The following is a 17866-nucleotide window of genomic DNA, read 5'->3' on the forward strand; positions in this document are numbered from 1 at the left end:
TGCTAAATTGCCCGTAGTGTTGGGTAAGGGGTAAATGTAGGGGTATGGGTGGGTTACGCTTCGGCGGGTCGGTGTGGACTTGTTGGGCCGAAGGGCCTGTTTCCACACTGTAAAGTAATCTAATCTAATCTAATGTCTAGTCTGACAACTGATACTGAAATCAATACAAGAAAATCAAAACCTGCTATGTCAAAGTTGAGTAAAAGTGAGTGGGCAGAGGCAACCTGACTGATCTCCACCAAATTGTAAGTCTACTAAGACTGCACCTTCAGCAGACAGTTCTATAGCGGTGGGACCTGGATGATCTCTAGGCAAGAGAAAACAGTCTGAGCAGTATCTACTTTTGTTATTTCAGGCGTGTCTCAGCATCTCTTTGTAAGAAATGCTCACTACCCAGAGATTCTCCAACATGTTAGTTCTAACTGTATGTATACAAACATTGCTGAGCCAAAGTGGGGAATATGGTGGTGTAGTTATATTGTCACTGCACTAATAATGCAGAAACACAGCTTAATGCACTGTGAATGTGGATTTCCATCCCACCATAAGGGCGATTTGAAATTTGAGTGAATGAGAGCCTGGAATTAAAAGGTGACTATGTTGATTATTGTTAAAAACCCAACTGCTTCTTCGACTCAATGTTGTTGACTCTTGAACTGCCCTCTGAAATAGCTTAAGATGCCAATCAGTTCAAGTGGCCATTAGTGATGGGCAACAGGTGCTGGCCCAGACAGTGGGTCCCAAATCTCATGAGCAAATTTTAAAAATGCAATGCTTGGAGATGTTCATTGAATCGATGATGGTTGTATGACCAAAGACCTTTGATATTATGATTTAGCCATCAGCTGGCAAATTCCAGTGTGCCAATACTCCTGCTACAAGGACATCGAAGTCCAGAAGCCCAAGAGATGTAATCCATAGGGAGAGGCTGAATCACCTGGGGCTGTTTTTTCTGGACCATCAGAGGCTGAGGGGTGACCTTATAGAGGTTTATAAAATCATGAGGGGCATGGATAGGGTAAATGGACAAGGTCTTTACCCTGAGTGGGGGAGTCCAGAAGTAGAGGCATACATTTAGGGTGAGAGGGGAAAAATTTAAAAGGGATCTATGGGACAATTACAGAGGCCAATGCATCTCATGTCTTTTCACCTCACTGTCCCCCTCCTCTGCAGCAAATACACTGTGCAACAGAGGGGCTCCTGAGTCCTCGCTGACCACGGTTAAGTGGAGATGACCAAAGAGTCACAAATCATCATCTTACAAGACGGAAGGCTGACACCTCACCTTGAAAGCATTTCATTGGCTGTGCATCATTTCCATGAGCAAGTCTTGAGAGTGGGCAAGTGCGAGTTAAATGCAAAACCTCGACATGCTTCATTTCGTAAAGCAAGCTGTTGGAAGTAATCTCGTTTCTGTCCGCTGGTGATTTTTATGATGTAGTACTTGCTTACCCCACGGAAAAACAGGAGAACCTACAGCGTGCATTGAAGAGTCAGTCGGCCTGAGACAAGATCAGGTTTTGTCACATATCTTTATGTGCAGCAGCAGCATCGACAAAGAATCAGAGAGTGAAAGGACACAAATTTACATATTGCCTTAGGCAGGATGAATTTTGCATAGCCACTCACAAGTGATATGGTTTTCAATGGGGAAAATAATGTCTGGATGCCTTTTTCAGTCTACAAGCAAACAATAAACTTCTGTTTACCTTATATATAGAGTGCAGTACTTCTCTGGGAAAGCACATAATCAAATGACCAGAATGAGAAATAAGAAGCATTGGTTTGGCTTGGTGCTGGCTGTTTTGTTGCCAAAACAGAAAAGCTTAGGAAGTAGGACTTGCATTTACATGGAACCATGTTATGAGCCAAAGCAGTTTCTAGCCAATGAAGCACTTCTTTGATGTGTAGTCACTGTTGCAATGGAAGAAACGTGGCAGCCAGATGTGTAATGCGAAGTCTCACAAGCAGTCTCATGAGAATCATCAGATAGTCTGCTTTTGTGAAGTTGTACATGGGAAAGGTTCCCAGCACTTCTTTGGAATAGCATTCCCAGATGTTTATGACTCACCTGGGGACTGATGGGGTATTGATTTAACATCAGGTCCCAAAGCGAGGCAGATGATTTTGGATTTAGCCTCCCGTCGAATGGATAATACACGACTGAAACACAACAAAGATCTGCGGATACTGGAGTTCTGAAAAAGGAATTGCTGGAGAAACCCAGCAAGTCTGGCAGCATCTGTGGAGAGAGAAAGCAGAGTTAACAGGATCAGTGTCTGCTCTTCAGTACAACTTATGATTTAAGTTGCATAACTTGTGTTGTCCAGGTGGAGGTTAGGTGGATGCACCAAGATACTGTTTGAAAAGATTGCAGTGAATTCTCTCTGTCTTGGCCAATAGGCCTTTCTCAACCAATAGTACAAAGAATGAGTAAACGTTTTTCATAACTGTGTCCCAAAGCTCTTTTTGTACAATGAGCTGTGGTGAAGTTGAGTCATTATTCCTCCTTGAAGACAGTCCCTCGGGATTGAAGGTGAGATAATAACGCACCATATTCGATGCGTTCTGTGATGCACGCAGGTGGTACGGGAGCCATTCCATACAAAACAAGGGAGTGTAGCCAGCAGTGACATGAATGAATAGTTTCCACCTCCATCTTGGAGATAAGTTGTTAGCCACAACATTAGACTTTTCCAATTGCACCATGGGATGCCTGTTGTGTGGCACTTTTTGTGGCAAGCTTAGTGTCATTTCTATGTGGGCAGCTGAGTAAATCACACAAAAGGATTTGGGGGAGTCCTAATTCAGGATTCTTTTACGCTTAATATTCAGGGTCACTTAGGAAGGCAAATGCAATGCTCTGATCAGACCACATTTGGAATATTGTGAGCAGTTTTGGGCCCCCTACCTAAGGAAGGATGCGCTGGCATTGGAGGGGGTCCACAGGAGGTTTCCAGAAATGATCCCAGGTGCGAAGAGCTTGTCGTGGGAGGAGCAGTTGAGGACACTGGGTCTGTACTCAATGGGGTTTAGAAGGATGAGGGAAAATCTGACTGAAACATACAGAATACTGAGAGGCCCATATGGAGTGGATATGGAGAAGATGTTTCCACGAGTAGGAGAGACTAGGACCCATGGGCACAGCCTCAGAATGAAAAGATGACCCTTTCGACCTGAGATGGGGAGATGTTTCTTCAGCCAGAGGGTGGTTAATCTATGGAACTCATTGCTGTAGAAAGCCGTGGAAGCTATGTCATTGAGTGTATGAACGACAAAGATAGATAGGTTCTTGATTAGTAAGAGGATGAAGGATTATGGGGCAAAGGTAGGAGAATGGGGTTAAGAAACACATCAGCCATGATTGAATGGTAGAGTAGACTCGATGTGTTGAATGACCTAATTCTGCTCTTCTATCTTGTGATCTTATGGAGGATAAGAAATTGAAGCCTATTTGTTCAGCAGGACTCAAACTGTCCTGAGGAAGGACCATTATTGATAGGGTACCAGACACCAGCTTGTTCCCTGTTTTGATGCATAGCTCAGAACTGCTTTAAAGCAGGCGGGGTGGCAGAAACACCAATTTACATGTTCTATGAACCTGTCCAAATATTTGGGTTTCTCTGTGTTCTGATTTTAAAGAAAATTGGATCCATAAGCAACATCATTGACTTTATTACATTATGTTACCATGCTCTCATGGAATCATTAAACCATCCAGCGCAAAAGGAGGTAACTTTGTCTATCCAATTTAATCCCATTCCCAAGCTTATTCACCGTAACTCAGCAAATTCGATCCAATCTTAGGACATTGCCATGTCCCTTCTCAAAGTTCCCATGAAATCAGATTCAGATGCTAACATTATTCCATGTGAAATAATTTCTTCTTAAGAACCCGTTACTTCATTCAACAATCTTTTCTAAATATCTATTCATGAGTCATGGACATCGCTGCCCCAGAGTATTTATTGCTACTATTGTCACTATTTACATATTGTTTCAAAAAACCCTCCTAATCTCACCTAACAAATTTCCCACCATCAAAGCCCCTGGGACTAAGAGATTCCCGGTCAATAACAGGGAAGTTAAATTCACCCACGACAACAATACCATTATTTCTATATTTTCCAATAATCTGTCCACATCTCTGCTCCTCTTTCTCCTGTTGGATGTTGGGAAGTCTGTAGTACAAGAGTTAAAAAGTGTGGTGCTGGAAAAGCACAGCCAGTCAGGCAGCATCTGAGGAGCAGGAGAGTCAACATTTTGAGCATGAGCTCTTCATCATTCTTGATGAAGAGCTTATGCTGGAAATGTCAACTCTCCTGCTCCTCGGATGCTGCCTGACCAGCTGTGCTTTTCCAGCATCACACTTCTTGACTGATCTCCAGCACCTGCAGTCCTCACTTTTTCCAGGTCTGTAGTACAATCCAATCAAAGTGATTGCACCCTTCCTATTCCTGACCTCTATCCATATTGGCCTCATTGGATGAGTGCTCCAAGGTTGGCTCCCTCAGTACAGCTGTGATAGTCTCCCTTATCAGTAACACCACTCCCCCAACTCTTTTACATCCCTCCCTATCTGTGTGAAACATCTAAATCCTAGAACTTTAAGCTGCCAGTCTTGTTCCTCTCTCAGCCAAGTATATATTAGCTACAATATCACAGTTATATGTATTAATTCAAGCTCTAAGCTCACCTGCCTTACCTGTCATATTCCTCACAGTAAAACAAATATACCGTGGACCTCCAGTCCTACCATGTTCAGTAACCTCTCCCTGTTCTTTCTTTTAGTCTTACTGGCCTTAGTCTCAGATTCCTCCTCAGTCATTTTACTTGCTGACATTCTGCTCTGGTTCCGGACCCCACGCCGCACTAATTTAATGCTGTGGAGGTGCCGGCGTTGGACTGGGGTGGACAAAGTCAGAAGTCACACGACTCCAGGTTATAGTCCAACAGGTTTATTTGAAAACACAAGCTTTCATAGCGTAGTACCTTCCCCTGATGAAGGGCCAGTGCTCCAAAACCTTGTGAATTCAAATAAATCTGTTGGACTATTACCTGGAGTCATGCGACTTCTGACACTAGTTTAAACCCTCCCCGTTAACTCTGTTTCTATTGCTGCAGGTGTTACCAGACCTCCTGAGTTTCTGCAGCAATTTCTGTGTGTGTTTTCTTTTCAGATTTCCAGCATCCACAGTTCTTTTCAAAAGCTGATATAACTTCCTTCATTTTCACTTGTCTGGCAAAGCGCCTGGTTTAGAGGTTACTGCCGTGCTTTCAGCAAAGCAGGATTCTGTCTGTGGTTTTGAATACCTCTTCTTTCTTTTCGGGGAGTTGTTTGGCTGGTTCAAGCTGTACTCTAGTCTATGCAGGAAGAAAGCAGTTACTGTAAGAAGACATGTCTGAATGAAAAAAACAAGTTTTGCATGCGTGGGTTTAAAACTCAGTAACCCGAGTTAGTTAACTCACAAAGAATGTTGTGCTGCTCCCTCAAAGAACCACATGTGGAGTACAACCTTTTAAGCAGCTAATCTTCACTGAGGGAAAATAAAAGGTGAACACCACTTTGTTGGTGAAGATATAAAGAGAGCAAGATCTGAAGTAAATGAAGGGGGACAAAAATGATGAAATAAAACAAAGAACTGCAGATTCTGGAAATCTGAGACAAGGGCAGAAATTGCTGGAGAAACTCAGCAGATCTGGCAACAATTGCAGAGAGAGAAACAGGTATCATTTTGAGTCCACTGATCCTTCTTCAGAACTCAAAGAAGGCTCACTGGACTCAAAACTCTGCTTTCTCTGGGTAAAATGAGTATGAGCTAAGGACATAACAGCATAGCTATAAGCAGAGGTAAATATTTCAGCCTCTCACACATACCCCCATTCACTAAGACCCCATGCATCTAGTCTACTTTCCCATCCTTCCCCCTTATTGTTGTGAGTCATAATAATTATGAGGGAGGGGTAATTTGGCTCCTTATTTTTTCACTCGTTGCAATAAATATTTTAATTTTTTTAGAAACAAAAGCAGAAATTGCTGGAAAAGCTCAGCAGGTCTGGCAGCATCTGTGGAGAGAAATCAGAGTTAATTTGCAGGTTGAGAGGCCCTTCCACAGAACTGCAGAATCTGCAATTCTTTCAGTTTGTATCTTTTTAGGATGCCCTATCACACTTCAATTAAATATGTATTTAACTAGTCAGTGGTTAGCACTGCTACCTCACAGCACCAGGGACAATGGTTTTATTCCAGCTTTAGGTGACTGTGTGGAGTTTGCACATTCTCCCTGTGTCTGTGTGTGTTTCCCCCAGTTTCCTCCCATGGTCCAAAGATGTGTAGATTATGTGGATTGGCCATGATGGATCGCTCATAGCGTTCAGGAATGTGTAGGTTAGATGGATTAGCCATGGTATATGCAGGGTGACAGGGATAGGGCAGAGGAGTGGGCCTGTTTTTGATGCTCTTCAGGGGTCCGGTCCAGATCCAATGGGCTGAATGACTTCTTTCTGCACTGACAGTATTCTGTGATTCTATTCAATTCTATAATTCTAATGAAGGATCCAATTACAATGTTTTCTTGAATGAAAGAAAGAGGAATTTTATTACCAAATAAAATAAAACAAAGAAGTAAAACAAAGGACTGAGTGCTGGAAAGCTGAAACAAACAAAAACAGAAATTGCTTAGGAAACTCAACATGTCTGTGGAAAGGGTAAATAGCCAGATGGTGACAAACCTGCTGAACTTCTTCAGCGATTTCATTCTTGTTTGTTTTGCAATTTTCTTACCTACTGACTCAATGATAAAATTATTAAAGACATCAAATACACACAGAAACACAGGTAATAGGTTTTAAAGGGGAAATTGTCTGGGACAGTCAGAAAACATTGTTATCATTAGCAGTAGCATATTTTGTGGATCCTATTGAGTTGCTGGTTAATGATTTTGTTTCCAATTTGTATTGTCATTGGGTGTTTCTTATGATATGATGAGAGAGGCAGGGCAGACAAGAGGGTGAGAGTGAGAGGGAAATAGGGAGAGTGCGAGAGGGAGAGAGAAAAGGGGAGACAGAGAGGGGGAGAGAAGGAGAGTGGGGAGAGAAAGAGAGAGACAGCTAGACAGATAGACAATCTTTTGATTCTAACATACAAGTCAATTTTCCTTCACTGTCCTGCTGTGCTGTGGAGCTTCTTGAAATGCAGTTCAGTTCATGTTCCTGAGTCTGTCTTCATTGCCTTTTACTGCTGAATAATTTGTAGGCAAGTCTTCCATTTACCAAAATATGAAATTATCAAAAATAATGTATCTTGATAGTGACTCAGTTTCCTCATTTCAGATTCTTTACGTAAAATGTTAATTTCTGTGCAGATGGTTTTATTTATTCCCCATTGGTCTCCTGGACTTGCTTTGATCTGTAGTCACCTTACATCAGTATTTATCCTTTCTAAAAAAAAACTACTGTGTTCTATGAAAGATCTCAGGTAGATTGAGATAAGTTAACATTTGATAGCCCATATTTATCACAATTGTAACATTCCTTTTTTCTTTAGTGCCCAAAAATCTATTGATCTTGGGTCTTGAAAATGTACATTGACTGAAGAGCCACAGAACTCTGGGATACAGAATTCCAAAGATTCATAAAAAGTAATTTATCCTCACCTCCACTCAAAATTCACGACTCCTTGACTTGAGAGCATTCCAAGTCCATCCCTTCACCTTGAGCTAAACATCCTGCCAGATTTTCAATAGGATAAAATATACCACTCATCAAATGTACCGTCTTTACTGATTCCATTTTATTCTCTGCTGGTTCCAGCATCATTTCCTGCCTGAACATGTTTATTTTACAGTTTCTCATTCATCTAGTCTTGTCAGCTTTGTTACTACCTCCTGGCTCAATCATGTCTGCTGTTGTGTTGTCGAGAGGGAAAAAAACCATTTTGCTTCTCACACCTGGCGTCTTGAGCAGTCTGAAGTATCCCGAGCCAATTTTTCTCCTACTTGTAATGTCTGTATGTTCGCCACCAGAGTTGCTACATGCAACCTTGTTGAAATGAATTAACTGCTACCTTTCCTGTGCCTCCAGCAGCCACTCCTTCTGGACTGTCGCCAATGCTCTTTCTTATAGCTTTTGTAACTTCCCCTCCCCACACTTTTCTTCCTGCTTAATGGCATTCATTTAATGGTTTAGCTCAGTTAGCTGGATAGCTAGTTTGTGATGCAGACCAATACTAACAGGATAGGCTCAGTTCCCACACCGGCTGAGGTTACCATGAAGAACTTTCTTTCTCGACCTCTTCCCTCACCTGAGGTGTGGAGACCCTCAGGTTAAACTGCCCTATCACCTCTCTCTAATAAGACAGCAGCGTTTATAGTAAGAGAGGTTGTCCTTCTAGCTGTTCATGGCCTTCAGTGTGATATTTCTAAAATTGTGGAGATTGGAGCTGACCAGAGAAACCAGAGGGGAGAATACGAGTTAGAATTGTAGCCAGTGGCAAAACTGTCGAAGGTGTCAAGCTGGGTAGTTAGCCACACAGTGAACTGTGGTCCTCTTATATGAGGAATATACTGGCCTTGGAGGCAGTCCAGAGAATGTTCAGTTGGCTGATCCCAGGCACTGTTTTAACCTGAGGATCTCCATACCTCAGGTGAGGGGAGAGGTTGTGAAAGAAAGTTCTTCATGGTAACCTCAGTCGGTGTGGGAACTGAGCCTATCCTGTTTTATGAGCAGAGTGGTCGAGTACTCATTGGAGCACAGAAGAATGAGATGCGACCTTATTGAAACATACAAGATTCTTCAGAGACTTGACAGGTTAGATTAGATTCCCTACAGTGTGGAAACAGGCCCTTCGGTCCAACAAGTCCACATCGACCCTCTGAGTAACCCAGCCAGACCCATTTCCCTCTGACTAATGCACCTAACACTTTGGGCAATTTAGCATGGCCAATTCACCCGACCTGCACATCTTTGGACTGTGGGAGGAATGCGTAGCACCCAGAGGAAACCCACGGGGAGAGTGTGCAAACTCCACAGAGACAGTTGCCTGAGGCTGGAATTGAACCTGGGACCCTGGTGCTGTGAGGCAGCAGTGCTAACCACTGAGCCACCGTGCCACCACATGTGGAGATGTGGAGATGCTGTTTCCTCTTGTGGGAAAGTCTAGAACCAGAGGGCAGAATCTCAGAATAAAAGGGTTGCACACTTAAGTTGGAGATGAAGAAAAGCTTCTTCTCTCCATCAGACCATAAGACATAGGAGTGGACATAAGGCCATTCAGCCCATCGAGTCCACTCTGCCATTCAATGATGGCTGATGGGCATTTCAACACCACTTACCCGCACTCTCCCCGTATCCCTTAATTCCTTGCGAGATTAAGAATTTATCAATCTCTGCCTTGAAGACATTTAATGTCCCAGCTTCCACTGCGCCCCATGGCAATGCATTCCACAGGCCCACCACTCTCTGGCTGAAGAAAGGTCTTCTCACTTCTGTTTTAAATTGACCCCCTCTATTTCTAAGGCTGTGCCCACAGGTCCTAGTATCCCCACCTGATGGAAACAAATTCTCCCCATCCACCCTTTCTAAGCCATGCACTATCTTGTAAGTTTCTATTAGATCTCCCCTCAACCTTCTAAACTCTACTGAATACACTCCCAGGATCCTCAGCCATTCATCATATGTTACGCCCACCATTCCAGGGATCATCCGTGTGAATCTCTGCTGGACATACTCCAGTACCAGTATGTCCTTCCTGAGGTGTTGGGGCCCAAAACTGGACACAATATTCTAAATGGGGCCTTGGAGGGTATTAAGTGAGACTGGGGAATTCTGTACCGCAGAGGGCTGGTTGTTCAATATTTTAAGGCTGAGATGTTTAAGCAGGAAGGGAATCAAGGATTATGAGGAATAGGCAGGAATGTGGAGCTGAGGATGATCAGATCAACCATGAATAGTGGGGCAGACCCAAATGGGCTGAATGGCCTAATTTTGCTCATATGTGTTAAGGTCTTATAGTCACCACCTTCTCAGCAGCTATATTTGGCCTGGATGTCCCACCCCCTTTTCCAATTGATCTTGTGGTGGCAGGGGCAGGGGCAGGGGGCAAGGTGTGAATCATTCAGAAGGAAAGCATGAACTCAGCAGGGACATTTGAACATGGTCCTGAGTTCAAACAGATCCTGCCTCAAAAACAGGAAGGGTCACTCGACCCGAAACATTAACTCTGATTTTTCTCCAATGATTCTGCCAGACCTGCTGAGCTTTTCCAGAAATTTCTGTCTTTGTTTCTGGCTTACAGCATCTGCAGTTCTTTCAGTTCCTATTTTAGCTTGCTGGGTGGGGTGGGGGGTGGTGGGGGTGGTGGCTCCAATCCACTGGCGAGAATCATGAATTAATTGATTAGAAATAAACATTCTTGAAGGATCATTAAGGCCTGCCATAGTTTTTTTTGTTCACTTCTTATCATAAAAACTTGAAAAATCTGGTTTAAATAGTCAGAGAGGTTTAAATAACAGTGTTGAAAAGTGTCAAACTGGACTCAAAACATTAAAACTGCTTCTCTCTTCACAGATGCTGCCAAACCTACTGAGTTCCTCCAGTATTCCCTGTGTTTGTGTCAGGTTTTCATTATCCACTGTATTTTGCTTCCATTTCATTAAAAAAATCTCTTTGAATGTTTTACTGGACACGCCATCTATGTAGCTTAGAAAGCAAAGTTGCCATTCAGTTTCAGTAGAGTTTATATTTGCCAGGTATTACTGGCTTGTTATTGTGAATGTCTGACTGAGCTTCAAAGACTACAATTATCTCAGCCACTGATTGACAGAGCAAAGAGGCAATTGAAGGATGAGTTGCCTTTGAATCAGAGTCTAACAAGAAGAATGTTTTGCATAAATATTAGAATAATTGAAATGTGAAAGCTTGGAATGGGTTTTACAATTTTATTTTCAATACATGTGACTGAGAGCACCCATGCTGACTTGTAGGTCCCAGACTGACAAAGAATGTTTATGGATATCTTTTGAAAGGGTAAGTGTATTAGTTAATACGTCTGTGTGCAATGCCAGGCACAGTGGAGGTGGGAAGCTGAGGCTTATTTCAGTACATTGCACTAAACATGTAGACTATTCTGCAAAGCCTGCAGTAAATGAATCAGTTTCCAATTCTCCCTGTGCACTGTTTTGCACTAGTGTGTCCAATACATCTATTTGCCAGACACATGCGGTCAGTGCTCTTATTGCCAGTCAACTTACCCAAGAATTAGTTTGTCAATATTTGCTTTCACTACAGATACACTGACCTGCATCAAAATGTGCTCTGCAGAATTTTAGGTCTTGCAATATTTTAGTTCTACGTTCCTTCATTTTCTGGGAACTGTTCCATTCATGAAGAAAGCTCTGCCCGACATCTCTACAGTGTTGAAATGAAAATAGATCAGCTAAAGATTATAGCAAATATTCAGCCACTTGGGATTTGTGGTAAGAGTTCTGAATTGATAACTAACAAATTGTCTATTGTAAGGTTAAATCAGTTTCCCTTCATTTAGACAGGGTTCATATATTTGGAACAATGTATAGCATTGTTTCACTTGTTGAAAATCATTCTTAAAATTCATGCTGCATTTACGTGTGTATATATACATATATATTTGCAAAACAGTGAGATAATTGGAAAGGTGGCGGGGCTGTTGGGAGCCAGAGTGTGATGGTATTTGAGGTGTCTGCAGCAGCACAGTCACTTTTACTGAAAACAGTAACAGCACCACAGTATGGCTGTCTTTTACCTTAAACCTATGCCCTATAGGTTTGAACTCCCACCCCACGGGTAAAGACCATATTCATCTTATCTATGCCCATCATGATTTTATAAACCTTTATTAGATCACCCATTCAGCCTGATGCTCCAGGGAAGAAATCCCAATCTATTCATCCTGTCCGTAAAACTCAAACCCTCCAGTCTCTGGCAACCTCCCTGTAAATTTTTTCTGTACCTTTTCTAGCTTAGCCACATCATTCTTATAGCAGAATTGTACAAAGCATTCTAAAAGTGGCCTCACTAATGTCATGTAGAGCGGCAACACAACACCCCAACTTCTATACTCAATGTTCTGACCACAGAAGGCAAGCATGCTAAATGGTTTCTCCATCACCCTGACACTCCACTTTCAAGGAAATATGAACCTGCATGTCTAGGTCTCTCTGTTCAACAACACTCCCCAAAATCCTGCCATTAACTGTATAAGTCTGCCTGATTTGCTTTATCAAAATATAATGGCTTACATTTAATTAAGTTAAACTCCATCTGCCACTCCTTAGCCCATTGGTCCATCTGATCAAGATCTCATTTTATTCTTAGATATCCTTCTTCACAGTCCACTGGAGCACCAGTTTACATGTCATCCGCAAACTTACGAACTATACCTCCTGTATACCCATCCAAATCATTGATACGAATGACAGTAGGCCCAGAGTCAATCATTGCTTCATTGGCCTCCAGTTCAAAAGCAACCCTCAAGCATCACTTTCTGTTTCCTACCATCAAGCCAATTTTGTATCCAATTGGCAAGATCTCCCTGTACCCCAACCTTAGAACAACGAGAGGCAATCTTTTTGAAACAGACAAGATTCTTATAGGATTTGACAAGGTTGACACAGAAAGATTGTCTTCCAGTGTAAGACCATCTCGGAACAGAGGACATAATCTTAGAAGAAGAGGGTCACCCATTTAAGAGAAAGATGAGGAAGAATTTCTTCTCTCAGGAGCTAGTGAATCTGTGGAATTCTTTACCATAAAGGGCCATTCAGGCTAGATCATTAAATATATACAAGGCTGAGGTGGACAGATTTTTAATCAGTAAGGAAATCAAGGGCGATGGGAAAAAGGCAAGAAAGCAGAGTGCAGAATTATCAGATAAGCCATTCTCTCATTGAATGGTAGAGCAGATTCAACGGGCCAAATGGCCTACTATGTCTTATAGTGGAGGTTGCAATGTTGTGAGTTAGATCTGCCTTCAGGCAGAGAGCTCCAGAAGAAGTGTATAAGAACCAGGTCAAAAGTGTGAGCTTTGAAAAGGTGTTTAGATAATTTAGATTAGCTCAATTTGAGAGGGAGGTGATAGTCTGGTTGTATTATCACTGGACTATTAAAATCAGGGACTTGAGTTCAAATCTCTGATCGTGAGGGAGGCTGGAATTTGAAATCAGTTTTAAAAAAAATCTGTGACTAAGAGTGTATTGATGATCATTAAGCTGTTTCTGATTTTCAGGGAAAGCCCACCTTGTTCACTAATGTCCTTTAGGGAATGAAACTGCCATCCTTACCTAGTATGGCCTCCATGTAACTCCAGACCCACAACAATGTGATTGACTCTCAACCACTCTCTGGGCAATTAGAGATGGGTAATAAATATTGGCTTGGCCAGTGACATCCATGACAAAAAAAATGATGTTGCACACCTATTTCAAAGTTTTGAATTAAACCCTTCAAGCTGTTTAATTCAAATTTGGCAGAGACATGCCTCTGAGGGCAATGAGCTAATGAAAAATATCAAAGGTTCAAATCTATCTTCAAAAAGTTAGCCAAATAAAACAAACTACTTACTTAACAACTGAGGGCTATTTAAGTAACAATAGATACACAACTCACGCTTATTTGAAACACAGACTTTAAACTGGATCGCCAATTGACAGAAATTCTTTCCCTTCCCTGATTTAAACAACTCTAGATTTTGCTCTGACAGGAACCACACTCGTGGACTGAAGCATCTGCCTTGAGTTAGGATTGTGCTATGTTCACACTGAACAATGCTGCCTTCAAAACTTAACTTCACTTGATTCCAAAACCCAGCCTGAGACAGGGAAACTCTCCAATGCCTAAAGGAATAATGAATTACGCCAAAAAATGGGTCTCAGAACTTTTTTTTTAACATTCAATTCTGGGATTATCACCTAGTAATTAAAAAGATGTTGAACTCTAATTTGTTGATAAGGTGGCAACCTTCACTTTGATTATATCCAGCCACTTGCCCATCTTCACTGAAACACAAAATCATTGAAGTGTTACACCTTATCTTTCACATGAATAGGTCTCCATTCATTAATGTGTCTGTGTTTTTAAGACCCAGGAGCTGTTGATAAGATGCTGGAAGTGTTTTGTCTCTTCCCCACTGTCTGTCCTAATGGGGATGTTTCAAAAGAAAATGCAGATGGGCTAGTGTAATTAGTGGAAATTGACAAAAATCCCACCTTTGTTAAATGCTTATTATGAATTGCTCATTCTTCAATGAGAACATAATTGATGTATTCCTTCCACTCAATCATCTGTTGTTAGTGGGTAGCCTAGTTTATGATATTTGTGGATCACTGTTCTGAAAGTGTGCAACATTGTGTGGCAGGCAAAACGGCCCCTTTGTTTTGGAGGACCAGTTTGTGACTGTCTATATTAAGCAAATTAAATGCAACCTGGGTTCCAAGCCCACCTACCTCCAAGATACGTAGTAACATCTCTGTACAGGTTGATCAGAATAAAAATCAAACATCTCTTCAGAAATATAATATTCTGGCAGATCGGGAGTGTCAGCACTGAGCGTTTTTGGGGGATAGTGGTAGTATCCCTACTTCTAAGCCAGGTGCTGGATTCAATGTCCTTTGGGGAAGTAAATCTGTCATTCTTACCTGGTCTGGCCTATATGTGAGTTCAGACACAATGCAATGTAATTTTCTCTTAGCTGCCATCTGGGCAATTAGAAATGGGCATTAAATGCTGGTCTAGCAACTAATAAATTCCATGAATGAAAAATGAAAGTCTCTTTGCGTAGGGAAACAAAGTTAACATTGCAAATCCATTATGGCTGTTCTTCAGCTTGGAGGGAAGTTAGCTCAGTTGGCTGGTCAGTTAGTCTGTAATATTAGATGATGCCAAATAATTCCAATTCAATTCCAGCATCAGCTGAGGTTACTGTGAAGGATTTCCTTTCTTCACCTCTCTCCTTAACTGAGGTTTGGTAACCCTCAGATTAAACCACCGCCTGTTTTCTCTCTCTCTCTCTCTAATAAGGGAGCAGCCCTATGGTCTAATATGTCTAAGACAACTTTATCTTTAATTCTCCAGCACTCAAAAAGTTAACTTTGCTTTTCTGTGTCTACAGATGTTGCCAGACTTGTTGAGGTTCTCCAGCACTTTCAGTTTTTATTTCAGGTCTACAGCATCTGTATTACATTGCTTTTATTTAAGCATCTTCACTGGTTCCTTGCGATTATGTTCATATAAGTAGTACCTATTCCTAGTCTGCAACGCTGGGGGCAAGACAAGTGGATCTTCTCATTATAATTCAATACAGGGTTATCCTCTCCACTAGCGATGACCTGTAGCATTGTTGCTTATGACCCAGTTATAACCCAGGGACCTGGGTTCAAATCCCAACGCTGCAGATAGTGGAATTTGAATTTGATTAAAAATCTCAAATTAAATGTTTAATGGCCATGTCCCTACCACTGAGCCAGGAGGTCTGTGTATAAGACCCACATGCTCCACAGGCGTTTAACACGATCTCTGAACAGGTTGAATAGGAAATATCTAGATAAGGATAGGATCAAAGTGGCCATCGGCAGTTCAGAAGGGGGCCTGAGCAAATGGGTTGCCTGCCTTATCTTTCTTGGTTACATCTACACTTGGATGTCTATTCATTAACCAGGGTGATGATGCACTCCAGCCCCTCTACTTGAGGTCTGTAGAGACCAATGGGCATTATAGGGGCTGGAATGCATCATCATCCTGGCTAATGTTATTTCGATTGGATTTTGGTAAATTTCTATTCTAGTTTGGTAAGTTTCACTTGAACTTTACATTTTCCATATTACAACACAGTGCCGCACCTACTATTTTGCGATTAAAGGTTTCATTTAAAAGAGTAGAAGGGAGGATTAATGGCAACGCAGTGTCCTAACCACAAGCCACAGTGACTGGTTCCACAATGTTCAGCATGCTGATCAGCAATGACACTGTTGCATAAATATCTCAAGGTGCCAAGTGTGGAAACATTCCAGGAGAACGTATTTTCAGAAGGCAAGTGAGATTATCACTTTTGGAACATTGGTGCTAAAAGTAGACCCAGAGAGTCAGTTGGAAGCTGAAAGCCAACAGGAAGAGAAGCATTTAGAAGCAGCAGGGTAATAGCAGCACTCCAGAAGGGAACCATCACTGCAAAGCTGGTAAGAGGTGCAGAAAAGATGGTTGTAAGCTAGGAAGCTATGAAAGTGGGGTGGCACTATGGCTCAATTGTTAGCACTGCTGCCTCACAGTGCCAGGGGCCTGGGTTCGATTCCAGCCTTGAGTGGCTGTCTGTGTGGAGTTTGCACATTCTCCCTGTGTCTGTGTGGGTTTCCTCGCACAGTTGAAAGTGCGGTTTATCTGGATTGGCCATGCTAAGTTGCCTATGATGTGTAGGTAGGTGCATTAGCCATGGTAAATACAGGTTTACAGGGATAGGGCAGTAGGGTGGATCTGGATGGGATGCTCTTCAAAGAGTTGGTGTGGACTTGATGGACCAAGTGGCCTGCTTATGTACTGTAGGGATTCTATGAAAGATTACTTGCGCTGGGAATTTACAGTTTCATAACAAGAATCTGTGGGAGCAGTTTGGAGCTCTTTGTGAGTTAAGGCAGGAAGGGAAATCTTTAAAATGATGGCACAAAGGACAAGGATGTGAAGGATAGATGATGAAAAGGGATACTTAACACATCAGAATAAACATCACCACCACTGAAACTAAGGTCCACAAGATTTGGTTACTATACATTTGGTTTGAGCAAAGGCCCAAACTTTAATTTATACTGAGGCTACAGTTTCAGACAAATTATAGAATACAACCAGAGATGACAAAATCATAACTGAAAAGATTTTGAAAGAAGAATCTAATGGAAGGAAATAATTAGTAAAATGTTGAGATTGTGATAACTCTAGAACTTCATAATTTGAACTGTGATTTCGTCTGGGTGATTTATCAAGTTTATGCCACAGAACTTTATTTTAAAAATGCTGCAAGTGTTGTGTTTTCAACTCTGAGGTTGGAAAAGCATCTATTTTGCCTGAGAAGGAGTAGTAAAACCTCCATTGTGGTTTCAGAAAGCACAGAAAATTCCAGAAGGCGTGAAATCACCATTTTGATCAGAACCTGGATGGTAACTCCCCCAGTATAAGCAATGCAGAGATGCAGAATTGTCATATTTAAATTAATTAGATGAAAATACTCCATCATTGCTATAATAGTTTAAAAACTGACATTTGGAATATAGCAACATTGCTATAATAGAGTTCCAAAGTTTGAAGAGACTTTTGATGGCCATAGAAGTAAAATAGCATAGCTTTACTGCAAGATTAAAATCTTTAAAACAGGCATAATTTATATATCACAGAATCATTAAAGCTTTCAGGTAAAAAAATTAAAACAGTGTAAAGATGTTGCAGATGTTAAGCAGTTTTCAGGATATAAGCAAAGAAGAAATGGAAGGCAAAATAACACTATCAAAGACAGAGGCAGGACAAATAGAGCATAGGATTGGACACTTTGGAGAAAACAGTTCTTAAGGTACATGACAGGTTCAAAATTAAATACTAAATCATAATCTCAACAAGTAAATACACTATTTCAGGCTAGCAGGGGTATGTCACAGATGTCAGTGCTGAGGCCTCAACTCATTACAATTTAAATAAATCACTTGGATGATGGAGCCAAAGACTTAGTAGCTAAATTTGCCAATGACACAAAGAAAGGTAAGAAAGTGAGTCGTAAACAGGACATAAGGATCCCATGAAGGGATATAGTAGACTGTGAGTGGGCAAAGATCTGCTTAATGGGGTACAATGTGGGAAA

The 17866-nt window shown here is 41.6% G+C and overlaps 1 long non-coding RNA gene across 1 annotated transcript; it reads right to left on the minus strand.

The window, feature by feature from the left end:
• Positions 1-1518: 1518 nt before the first annotated feature.
• On the minus strand, positions 1519-8014 carry LOC122559406. Its single transcript, XR_006314424.1, has 2 exons — positions 7656-8014; positions 1519-2242 (listed from the first exon to the last, which is right to left on the minus strand). It is a non-coding gene; the product is annotated as an uncharacterized LOC122559406 (long non-coding RNA).
• Between the last annotated feature and the right edge of the window lie 9852 nt (positions 8015-17866).

Source organism: Chiloscyllium plagiosum, chromosome 19, assembly GCF_004010195.1.
Source record: "Chiloscyllium plagiosum isolate BGI_BamShark_2017 chromosome 19, ASM401019v2, whole genome shotgun sequence".
In the NCBI taxonomy this organism is placed as follows: Eukaryota; Metazoa; Chordata; class Chondrichthyes; order Orectolobiformes; family Hemiscylliidae; genus Chiloscyllium; species Chiloscyllium plagiosum.